The 11,147-nt window shown below is 43.3% G+C and overlaps 1 protein-coding gene across 4 annotated transcripts in view; it reads left to right on the top strand.

The window, feature by feature from the left end:
* Window positions 1–1,683: 1,683 nt before the first annotated feature.
* LOC118111391 (poly(rC)-binding protein 4) overlaps window positions 1,684–11,147 on the top strand; it is a 32,244-nt gene continuing 22,780 nt past the window's right edge. For all 4 annotated transcript variants that reach the window (XM_035159952.2, XM_035159950.2, XM_035159951.2 and 1 more), the window contains exon 1: window positions 1,684–1,852. The gene's annotated coding sequence lies outside the window, so the exon portion shown is untranslated. The remainder of the gene's footprint in view (window positions 1,853–11,147) is intronic.

Raw genomic sequence — 11,147 nt, 5'->3', positions numbered from 1 at the left:
GGGCCAGGTGGACCACAGCGAGTTACTCAGTAAAGCTTTTACACGGATAAGTGCTTGATTCATAGGGTGCTATTATCTAGAAGCTATAGATCTGCCTTTTGCAGTGGTTGACATATTATAAAATATGACAGCGTATAGTTCTGCAATTGCTTCCTTCAGTGTTATGTTTCCCTGCCAAAAGATTTGAGACACATGATTATTTGTCTTTCCTCGAGCTGAAGGTCTAATGTGACTTTATTCACTCTGATCTGGGTTAGAGTTGTAATCACGCCTGGTAATTCCATCTCTTTTATCTCAATAAGTGACTCTGCGAGGGTTCAAATTGAGCAGCTCCCCGAGTCATAACTTTCATCACACATTTAGGAAATAAACGGCTAATAACCTTAAACAGCGTGAATATATCTTCCGTAAATATCTGCTTCTATTCCCAGAGCTGATCTTTACTCACTTTAGACTCTCAGTCCTATTTTGCCAGGACAGAACGTCACCATCAGATAGACAAAGCCAATAAAACACAACTGACGATAATACAAAAATGTCAAGTGACGATGAATGAAGTGTGTTTTATTTCGAATTATAAATACAACCTCACATCTGTCCCCCCTTTTTTTTATTCTTTTATGTGAATGAGAGGCACCTGAGAAACAACTGAGATAATTTGGGAAATAGATGGAGATGTCTCGCTCAAATTAACCGTCCACCCAGCAGCAGTGGGAGCTGTCGACATGTCTTCCTCTGAAGTCTTTAAGTTGATGAGTTATTTTGTCAAACGGAAATTCAAAACAGGAGCGTTTTGCTTACGATCTAAATATCACTGGGTCCCAGTCATGCTGTTTGTCTCACAAATGACAAAGGTTTAAAAGCATCTGCCAATTGCTATGGATACCCGGACTTTGTAATGGTAACTGTCATGAAGATGATGATGATGATGATGATGATGATGATGATGATGATGATGATGATGATGATGATGATTATTATTAGTATTAGTTGTAGTATTTGTGATACAACAATCCAGAGCCTGTGCAGGTATAGACGATGAATGGATGGATGGATAGTTGCATTGTTCTGCTTTGCCCAGCAATGAAAAACTGGGTCGCTTGGGAAAACAATGCAACACCACGACTAATACGCAAGATGGCGCTGCCTGAGAGAAAGTGAACCGATGATCTCACACCGAAAACTTCAAAAGAAAACGTCAAGGGCATCAGCCTCACATCTGCACCAAGTTTGATGAAGACAATGAATCATGTCTCCGGTTTAAATTCGGTTTGAGATTCATAGGAGGCTTATAGTTGCCTAAACCCTTAGATAAAAGGTATGACTTCTCCTGAGCGTTGTAAATAATCCAGTTGACACAATACCGCACATTTCTGATCGACATGGTTGATTCATCTGATTTATAAGCGCAGCTCCAGGATGTGCACATGTGTCCTGCAGCGCACGGTACGCTCCCAGCAGCTCCTGTGGGGACAGGGAGGACCACAGCCACCGAGGCGGGGGACACTGGACGCACCGGAGGCTTGAACGCAGCTGGGCCACAGGATCTATTTTACCCAGAGAGCACTCGGCCCTCTCCCACGGGCTTCCTCGGTTAATGGTGAGCAGGGTGGTCGCTGCGTGCACGTGCACCCCCACACCCCCCGTATCTCTCTCCCCCCCTCTCTCCGTGTGTGTGTGCCTCCTCCTCCTCCTCCTCCCCTGCACTCCAGGCTGCTGACACACCGGGAGGACAGTGCGCACTACAACGTCCGCGTCACTGGACTCTACATGGATGCAAAGCCCGGTCAACGCAGATACATGGGGATACTTTAGCGGGAGCTGCAGCCTGAGACCTTTTACAGGAGAACCGGTAAGTGGCTCCGATTGTTTCCGGACGGCGTGTTCCCAATTCTCCAACTTGAAACCGCTCCTATCTAATAGTGGGTGACGGTCTTGACAGCTCGCGACCGTCAAAACGCAGTGTTACAACCCTCCACTGTGTTATTAACTGTATTTAACGAATAAAAGCCTCAATCGGGTCTGTTAACTAGTGGGACCCTTGCCTCTCTGAATCACCACAGTGTGTCATGTTTTAACTTGGACGCGCTCACATGAGTAGATTAGATTCAAGGATAAAATAATCTGCTATGTTCACGCGTCCGAGCTGAACTAATGGAGCCATAAAGTGACCGGGCTGTTACACCCAGCATATGGCAGAAAGTCGCCAGATGAGCAAGGGGACAACAATGAGACCGAGGAGACAATTGGTCTCTTGTGTGTGCGTGCGTGTGTGCGTGTGTGTTTTTACGATAATGAAAGTGGACCCCGTTGGCCGGGCCAGCCCTGAACACAAAGATCATTCTCAACAAGATCCTGTGGGCGCCTGCTTGGTGCTGAGGCAGCGAGTGTGTGTGACAGCACCATTATTCACCAGGATGCCTTAATTGCATTAGTCTTACAGTGGATGGAGAAAAAAAAAAAAAAAACTGTCCTGATGAGCTGACCCAAATGAAATCAAAAGTCAGTGCAGATGTTGTTTGGTTGGACTCGTTTTCTTATTTTTTTTTTATTCCACAATTAGATTTCAGATTTAAGTAACATACAGTTAGCCTCCATTAGCGTTAGTCTTCCTGCTTGTACGGTTTCCTGATTGCTTAATTGCTGGACTCAATAAACAGCCAGTGGCTTATTTTCATTCAGCATAGATGGCAAAACCGACTTGTTATCATATGAATTCTTTATACTCTGGGTGGTACAAATTCATTTTGATATTTTCTTTCAGATTTTTTTAAATTGCTAAAAAAATCGGACCTGTTTTTGTTTCTCTCGTCTATTTTGCATGGTGTGGGCACAACAGGCCCATATAATATTCATCTTTAGACTTGTAAGTACAACGCAGTCGATAAAAAAAAAGTCAGGCGATTGATTAAGGAAATCCAGGGTCTTGCTGCCCTGAGGAGAAGCTCGTGAATCTTACATGTGCACCTCCACTATGCATCTGCTCAAACTGAAATAGGATAGAACGGGGACACGATTGGAGAATCGCTCGTCAGTTAGGGAGCAACAGTGTGATTATATTCCTGATTTATCTTCACAGCAGGCACATAACGGATATCAATAAGGAATGGGATTTTATTATGTCTCTCTGAGTGTGTGTAGTGAGGGGGGCATCTGCTTGAGTGCAAAAAAAACACTGTCTGTTCTTGAAAAGGGAAAAGGGAATGGCACGTACAATTTGGCTGATTCGAGAGGCACACGTACCTTTTAGCGGGACTCCAGGGGGCACAATAACAGACCATCATGCATTGCTGACTCTCCGTCCAAATGCAATTCCTTAATGCACTCTGAGAGTCGGAGATCTAATAAGAAGTGGAAGAGCATCTTCAATAATGAAACCCCACCTGCATCCCTGCTGCAGACTGAGGGCTGGGGCTGAGAGGCTTCATAAATAACAGAAGCCAGACCTGACACGTGCTGCTCCGACATCTGCGAACTGCCAATATAATCCCTCTCATCTACTAAGGTGCTGTTCTTGCAGACTGAAGGGGGGGAGGGAAATCGGCACAATGCTAAGTTTTAGTGTGCAGTCATCAAGTAAATGCAGCCCAGTTGAGTGGCTTCACTCTATTAAACAGATCTGCAGAGAGAGCTCGTGGATATTCAATCAACTTTTACTGTCGAGCAGGATAAAAGACGAGCTTCTCAAGATAATTTCAACATCACAGTGGAGCGTAACTGTTCCCAAACATCTTAATTCGTATAGACTTTTTGTTTTATTTTCTTATGTCACGTCAACTCCATATTCAGTCTCGAATTATTTCTATTCCGACTTAACACCTGGAGTAGCTTATAGGGCTTTTGGGCTTTGCATTTTACGAGGCAACTCAGCATCCCCATCATTACTCAGACATTCATTTAGATGTTGTTGTCACAGGAGCGTTGTTGTGAAACAAATTAATTTCCTCTCCAATATTTGAGATAACCCCCTTGTAGCAATTAACCTGCATTTGGGTAATTAACCTGTGCTTGTCACTATCTAATAACTCCAGACCCTTGAGGCTTAGCTCCCATACCTTCCCCGTTTTTTGCTGCGCTCATTACCCTTTGTTTTACCATGAAGTAGGCCATGTCGTGCAAGAAAGTCATGGACCAAAAATCACATGAACGCCTCTATGCAAATAAACAGCGTAGATTTCCTTTTGTTTTGGACTTTCTGGCTCTGCAATGAAGGGAGCCTTTCTTCTAAAACAGAGTGTGACCCTCCCCGTCGTTCTTAAGACTGCTTTAGTGGCTGACAGAGCCGCGGGCTGTCCCTGCTATGAAAAGATAGCACTGTGTTGAGCTCCGGAGATTGACCCAACAGGCCTCATGACTCTGCTGTTGTGTCTCTACAAAGAGTCTCATGAGCGTGATTTATTTAGTTCAGAAGTTACCCTGAAAGAGCAGCTTTCATGCCGCCTCTACTGTACAGAGAGTGCCTCAAGAAATGAGGATAGGTGCATGCTAAGTACGCCACTCCAGTGAGCAAGTGCTGTATATCAGGCGAATAAGCTAAAAGTCTGCCTTCGTGACGGTAATCCGCTTTGCTGCACACTATGCTAAATGGAGGTTTTTTCTTTCAATTGGCCATCTGCATCTGTTTGTGTGTGTGTGTGTGTGTGTGTGTGTGTGTGTGTGTGTGTGTGTGTGTGTGTGTGTGTGTGTGTGTGTTTTTGTATTGTGACCAAGGAGGAGAGATGCTTTTTATCCCCCAGCCCTCCCTCAGCTGCTGAGTGCCTGAAATATTTAACAGGGACTGCACTATTTTTGGGTTTGTGTTCAGTTTGTTGTGGGGCTTATGTAATGTGTAGTTTCAGCTTGGCGTGCACAGTACCACTGCACACCCAACAGCACACCATTGGCTCGGCTGTAAGTTATGCTGTGAACAGTACGATTTTGCAGCAAGGCTGTACGCCACCATAAAGAATATTGTACAGTAAAATCGGAATGAGGACTCCTGCAGCATCTGTGCGCTGATGAATTTAATCTCCATGTTTTTTGCCTGCTGCCTTGCACGTCGAGGAGGGGGCAGGGGCAATCCACATCTTCTTGGGTTACTTGTTTCTCTGAAATATTGATCAACTCCCCTTTCCTCTTTTCTCCGGCTGCATGTCCCCATCTGTCCCTCTTTCTCTCCCAATTTTTCTCCCCCATCTTTATCTCCCTCCTCTCTCTCCCTCTTTCTCTCCCTCCGAGGTGTCAGATTCTCTGACTCATGCCCTGGTGTGGAGGATGGGAGGAAAGCAGGGATGAAAGAGAAGAGAGGAAAGTCATTTTGCAGATAGAGAGTGTGACCTTCATCCAGTGAGAGGGATGGGATAAAAGCTGGAGTTAATACCCTGCCAAAGTGTATTCTCCACCATGCCAAAAAAAACCATTCAGAGTGATATATGGTCCCTAATAGAAGCTCTCTAATAAGGAGAAGCATACCATTGTAAGTCAAGGCAAAGCAAATGACCAGAAAATTCCAACGTTGAATCCAGAGGGACAAACACTCTGGAGAAGTCAAACTGTATAATCGAATGAAAACAGGATGTGACATTCGGACCCAGTTAGTTATTTCATTAAAATAACTGCAAGAGACCTAAAACATGGAAAACATCAGTTTACAACTGAGAAAGAGCTGAATTAATTAGATGATTGATTGATAATCAAAGCAAAACCTTCATGGTGTTAGCTTCTTAAATAAGATGACTTTCTTCTTTTCTTTTAATATAAATAGTATTTTAAATATCTTCAGGCTTTGGACAGATACTTGGAGATAAAACAAGGAATTAGAAGACATCACACATGTCTGGTAAGTTATAAAGATAACTATTCATATCACAGCCTATGGGCTCGGGCCACACTAACCCCACCACTAAATGAAGCTAGTGTAAATTCAGGCTCCGGCGGTGTCACTTTGTGTCTGGAACCAGCAGCCTCTTGAGAGAAGGCAACTGTCGGCTCAGAAACACGGCCCTGCAAGCTTCATTATCTGTATGTTTGTGTTGTTTTATCCTCAGCGGCAATAATGAGAAGGAGGAAGGAACTTAGTTTTACCTAATGAGGAGACAGGATCCTTTGTGTAAACAACACTCGATCAATGTACGTTTCTCACAGGGTGGCCATGTTCTTTCAAAGGTATTCTTAATAATAACCACTGAGCCTGAACTAACTTAGAACCAGTCTGACAGTCACAGTCGCTGAGGGCTTAGGATAGACCGCCATAATAGAGTGTCAATTACCCTGCTGTTCATTAATTACCGGATTCACCCGTTATTATGCAGACTCTGACTCAGAAGGTGATCTGTGTCGATGCGGCGCAGACAGATCGACGCGATTGTGAGTCGGTGTAACACGACGAAGCCCCCGGAAGTATTGATTGTCACTTTGAGATATGACAGGATTTGCAAAAAAGATGCCGTTTCTGGTGTCAATTATTTGTAAATGTTGTTGCTCCAGAGCTGTCATCGCTCTGATAAAAGGGGAATGTGTTGATTATATATTCTGCCTCTGTGTGTTGATAAGAGACTTTTATTTCTGATCCAGTCAAAAAAAACATGGTTTGGGCATGAGGGAGAATTTTGTCACAAACAAGAAGCTCATTTACTAAGCAACATGACAGAGCTCCAAATTCTTCACGTCAGCCAGTCAACCCACACAGCTTTTGAAGATGCTTAGAAATCCCTGCGACAGTCATTTTGTCACAGCGGTTTGAATTAGAAAACTTTCATTGCAACCTTTCGGCAGATTTGTTCGTACGGTCTGCAGGAAAATCTTGTAGTTTTACTGTCTTTTTTGAAACGCCACAGAGTATGGATTAAAAAAAGCACTCAGGCTAATCTGATCAGCCCACATTTAGGTGCAGTGGCTGCAGTGAATGCTGCCGTTGGCCTCCTCTTCTGGTGCAGGGAAGCCGAGCTGGCTCCAGGAGCAGCGGGCAGCCCCGAGGTTCTGATAACCTTCTCTGGGGCCCTGAGGTTGACTGGCGGCTCGCGTTGTAGGCCGACACAGTTGTGTATTAACACCACATAAAGCCAGAGGCTGATAGGGAGAGGACAGTCCCCTCTGCGCTGAGGCCTGACCCCTCCCATTACATATGACACAGCCGAGACAGACATGCTGAGAGATGAAACACTGCTCCATATATTCAAGCCTCTCCTGTTTCACAGCTTAAGCCCCCGCCTGGTCTCTTGTTCTTCTCTCTCTCTCATCTCGATGGAGAGATTTTGGAAATACAGAAACCATTTCATCTAATCAAATGTTTCAAATTGTAAGCGTATATAACAGACAGGAAAACATCAACTTATTATTATTAGTGATGGGGTCCAATATGGACGCACAATTTCATACCAAAGACAGATCAGCTATGGTGGTTCTCTTATAAGAAAGTAGTCTTTCTTTTCTCTGTGGATCAAAGTGGGTGAGATTCAGTGATGTCTTGTGCACATATTCCAAATTGATGATATTTAAATGTAAATATTGACGGTTGTCAGCACTGTGTGAGGAGGAGGATTAGCTGAGGTTTTGAGGATAAAACACTGAGGGTTCTTGACTTTATTGTGTATTTAGTCACACGACAATTTAAAGACACTGAGAAAAACTCGAGATTTGAAACCAAGTGTTCGGGAGCTCGAACAGTCCAGTTGGCTGTAGCTGCAGCTGACAGTAAGATACATGAACATCTGAGAGGAGGTTTAAGAGCAGACTTCATTTACTCGATTCAGTCGGCTGAACCCCTATCTGTTCTTCTGTCAAGTATACTTACTCCTCTAAAATGACCTCTCTCTCTTTCTCCCTCCCTCTATCATTCTATCTATCCGTCCATCTATTGATCAGACTCTAGCTCTTTCTAAAATAGGATTTACTACTTGTTTACTTGGAAACTTGTGTCAGGTGGAACATGGAACTATAAGGGATTGAAAGCGCCTTGTCTGTTTGGATTCAGCCTCATTTGTACGTCACTTTCAACTAAGACATTCTCCAAATAAATGAATGCACAAGAGGTTAATGTTATCTATACATTCTCCTCTCTGCTGTTTTAATAATTCTCTGCCGCACAGCTCATAAAGCTAATCCAAACATTCAGAGCCTCTTTGAATATTTCATTCAACTGGAATTGAGTTCATTTAATCAAGGAGCCTTTTCAGCGTCGTGTTAATATGCAGTCGTTAGCTGTGTTAGTTCGACGTCTTCCTTTATTTAGAGCTTCTACACAAGCTCGCTCGTGTACAGGATGTAGTCAGCTTCATAAACGACATGTGTTTCTGTGTGCACCCTTGTGTGTCCTTCTGTGGATTTGTGCGTGCCCCGTGTTTTTTCCCCGGGCGTCTATTTTAAGTTTGGAGGAGAGTGACTGATCACTAGTGGAGAGGAATCTAGAGGTTTACTTTCCCATTTGTTCTCGAAGTCGTTTTTCCCTTCAGCGGACGACACTCTCATTGTGTCGTCCACGTAGTCATGTCGTCGGAGTTTGTCCGTGACGGATAACTGCAGAACGTCGTGTGGCCCTTCTCAGCAGATCAAAGTCTGTCCACACTTGGGCTGTGCACTTCTCTGTGTGTGTGAATTGCTGCCTTCTTTCATCCCAGCAGCTGTATGTGGGTTTGTGCGTTCTTTGTTTTGGTGCACAGAGACATGGGAATGTGGCTTCATGCGTGTGTGTGTGTGTGTGTGTGTGTGTGTGTGTGTGTGTGTGTGTGTGTAGGGTCGCATGTGTCAATGGTCTCTCACCTCTCGCCCTCGCTGTGCGCGTGTACACACGTTGACACCCTCTCAGTTATGGCTCCATACGGTGTGCGCCCACCCGAGGAACACCCCACCCCATCCCGGCCGACTCTGTGGGTTTATCGAGCAGACACTCAATACCACCGGTCCTCTGTATGTGCTGTATGCAGAAGGGAGCTCTGTTTTCCTCCTCCGCCATGGAGACCAGGCGTGCCCTCATTCCTTCTTCGTTTCCTCTAAGCTGGTTCAGAGCCCGTCTGTTTGCTGGTTCTGTTGGGGACACAGTTGTCTCAGAACAGGTGTCCAGTCCTCCAGACAAGCAGGATGAACAGCATCCTTTTCATCTTGACAGTCTCGCTGAGTAGATGCTTCTGAAAAACAGGGCCAGGAAAAAAAAGAAATACTGCTGGCGGCTGTCGAGGGATGTATACTGGCTGCTTTTATCCATGACATCTTTGATGCACGCCTCATGGAAGTCAAAATATACTTCTGGATATATTAAAGGATATTTTTTATTTCATTGTTTGTTTGGTGATAAAAAGGGTATTTTTTCTATAACTGCCAGAATTATAATTATAAGATATTTGTGTCTGGTAAATTTATTCATGCCATCACATGTTATTATATAGTTTTATGTATATTTTGAAAAGTGTATTATGGGTTGGCAGTGCTAAACCCAAGTATGTATATATATATAAGGTAGTACTCTTACTTTGAGTGTTAGAATAGCAGTATATTTTTTAATTACAGTAAAACATAAATTGCATGTAAAGGATAAATGTCAGTTGGGTGAATGATGAATGGAGAAACACAGCCCAGTTATTTATCAGAGCAATAGTCTATAATAAAATGTCAATAACTTAATCAAATCACATGAGAATTTAACACTCCATTTTTCAATTCACATGCATCTTCATCACCTCGGTTATTAATTTAGAAGCCCAATCATTATGTTGTGTTATTTCCACCCTTGAGGTACTTTCCTCAAATGATAAATGGCAATTTTAAGGTTAAAGGATGAATAATTTGAATATGAATAAACTGTTTTCTGTTTTCATCATATCACAACTGTTTTAATCAAATCAGCTGTAAATCAATCGTTGATCAATTATCACTTGATAATTCATCACTCAGCTTTTCATTTCATATCCATTTTTAATCGCTCCATTTTTCAGTTCGTACGCATTTTCATCATCTCCATTTTTATCAGTTAATTTCTGTTACTTCCACTCCTCATGTAGCTGTAGCACAGAGGTGGTTTAAGGTCTGCTAACTGTCTCACAATGACAGTATTACATGCAGGTGTTAGGCTGATGTGATGGTCACCATTTTCCACATCTATGTTAACATGCTGACATGTGCTAATGTGCATTAAACACAAAGTACAGCAGGTACGTCATTAGTTGTGCATGTTTTTTGTTATGAACAGAGTTTTAATTTTAACACAATGATCCAAGGGTTGGGGAATTTCCCTCAAAGACACTACTGTCAAGCTCATGGTTGGCACTTAAGGAAAAGTCAACGCATCACCAAAGTCACATGGATTTATCCCAGTGGGCCGGTGTAAAAATAATTCACTGTAAAATGTTGACTTGCTGCTGGTACTACAGGAAAAGTCAGTGGATCACCAACGTTATCAGGGTTTACCACCTGGGGATCATGAATATCTGTACAAAATATTCATTGCAATCCATCCAATAATTTTTTACATAGTTTAGTAAAAGGCATAAATGTCAACCTGGTGTTGGCGCTAGACAAAAAGTGGTGGATCAACCGATAGCGTGACGCTCGCATCCCAAGAGCAATTGCTGCTTGCAAGGCTAAAAACTAAATATAACATTAATTCACAGACTGCCCATTGTAAGCATCTAACACAATGAACAGACCAACATTGTAGTTCAGCTTTGACCTAGTACACACTGTGCAGTGAGAGATCATCATCAACAATTCAGGTGGACTCACTTACAGCATCATCTCATGTGGGATCATAACTGATAGACGTGATTGCCAGTTGTGCAAAAAGTCTTGTTTAAGTTGTAATAGAGCAGAATTTGCATTTAATGTTGTTGTTTTTTTACATCAGCTGTGTATTAGCAGACTGAGAGGAGGCGTGGCTTTGTGGCCATTTGCTTTCGTGTCATTTGATTTCACAAAGTCAAGCTTATTATAGTTTATATAAATATGAATACAAGCAGTGACTCACAACAGGGGCTCCTGCACACTGGGTTCAGTCAGGCAGAGCAGGGCCAAGGTTAACAGTCAATGATAGAGGAGCAGGACAGGAGATGGGCTCTGTGCCTCTCTCCTGGTCGGACTGTATTTTGGCAGCCCGGCACTGCAGTCTGCACCACGCTAATTCCCTGTTCTGTGTTACCAGGTCTAATTTAGAACAGAGGGGCTCTGTTCATCCCGGAACG

This window comes from Hippoglossus stenolepis, chromosome 6 (assembly GCF_022539355.2).
Source record: "Hippoglossus stenolepis isolate QCI-W04-F060 chromosome 6, HSTE1.2, whole genome shotgun sequence".
NCBI classification, from domain to species: Eukaryota; Metazoa; Chordata; class Actinopteri; order Pleuronectiformes; family Pleuronectidae; genus Hippoglossus; species Hippoglossus stenolepis.
The sequence above is the reverse complement of the archived record's forward strand: the minus strand, read 5'-3'. Positions and strand labels throughout refer to the sequence as shown.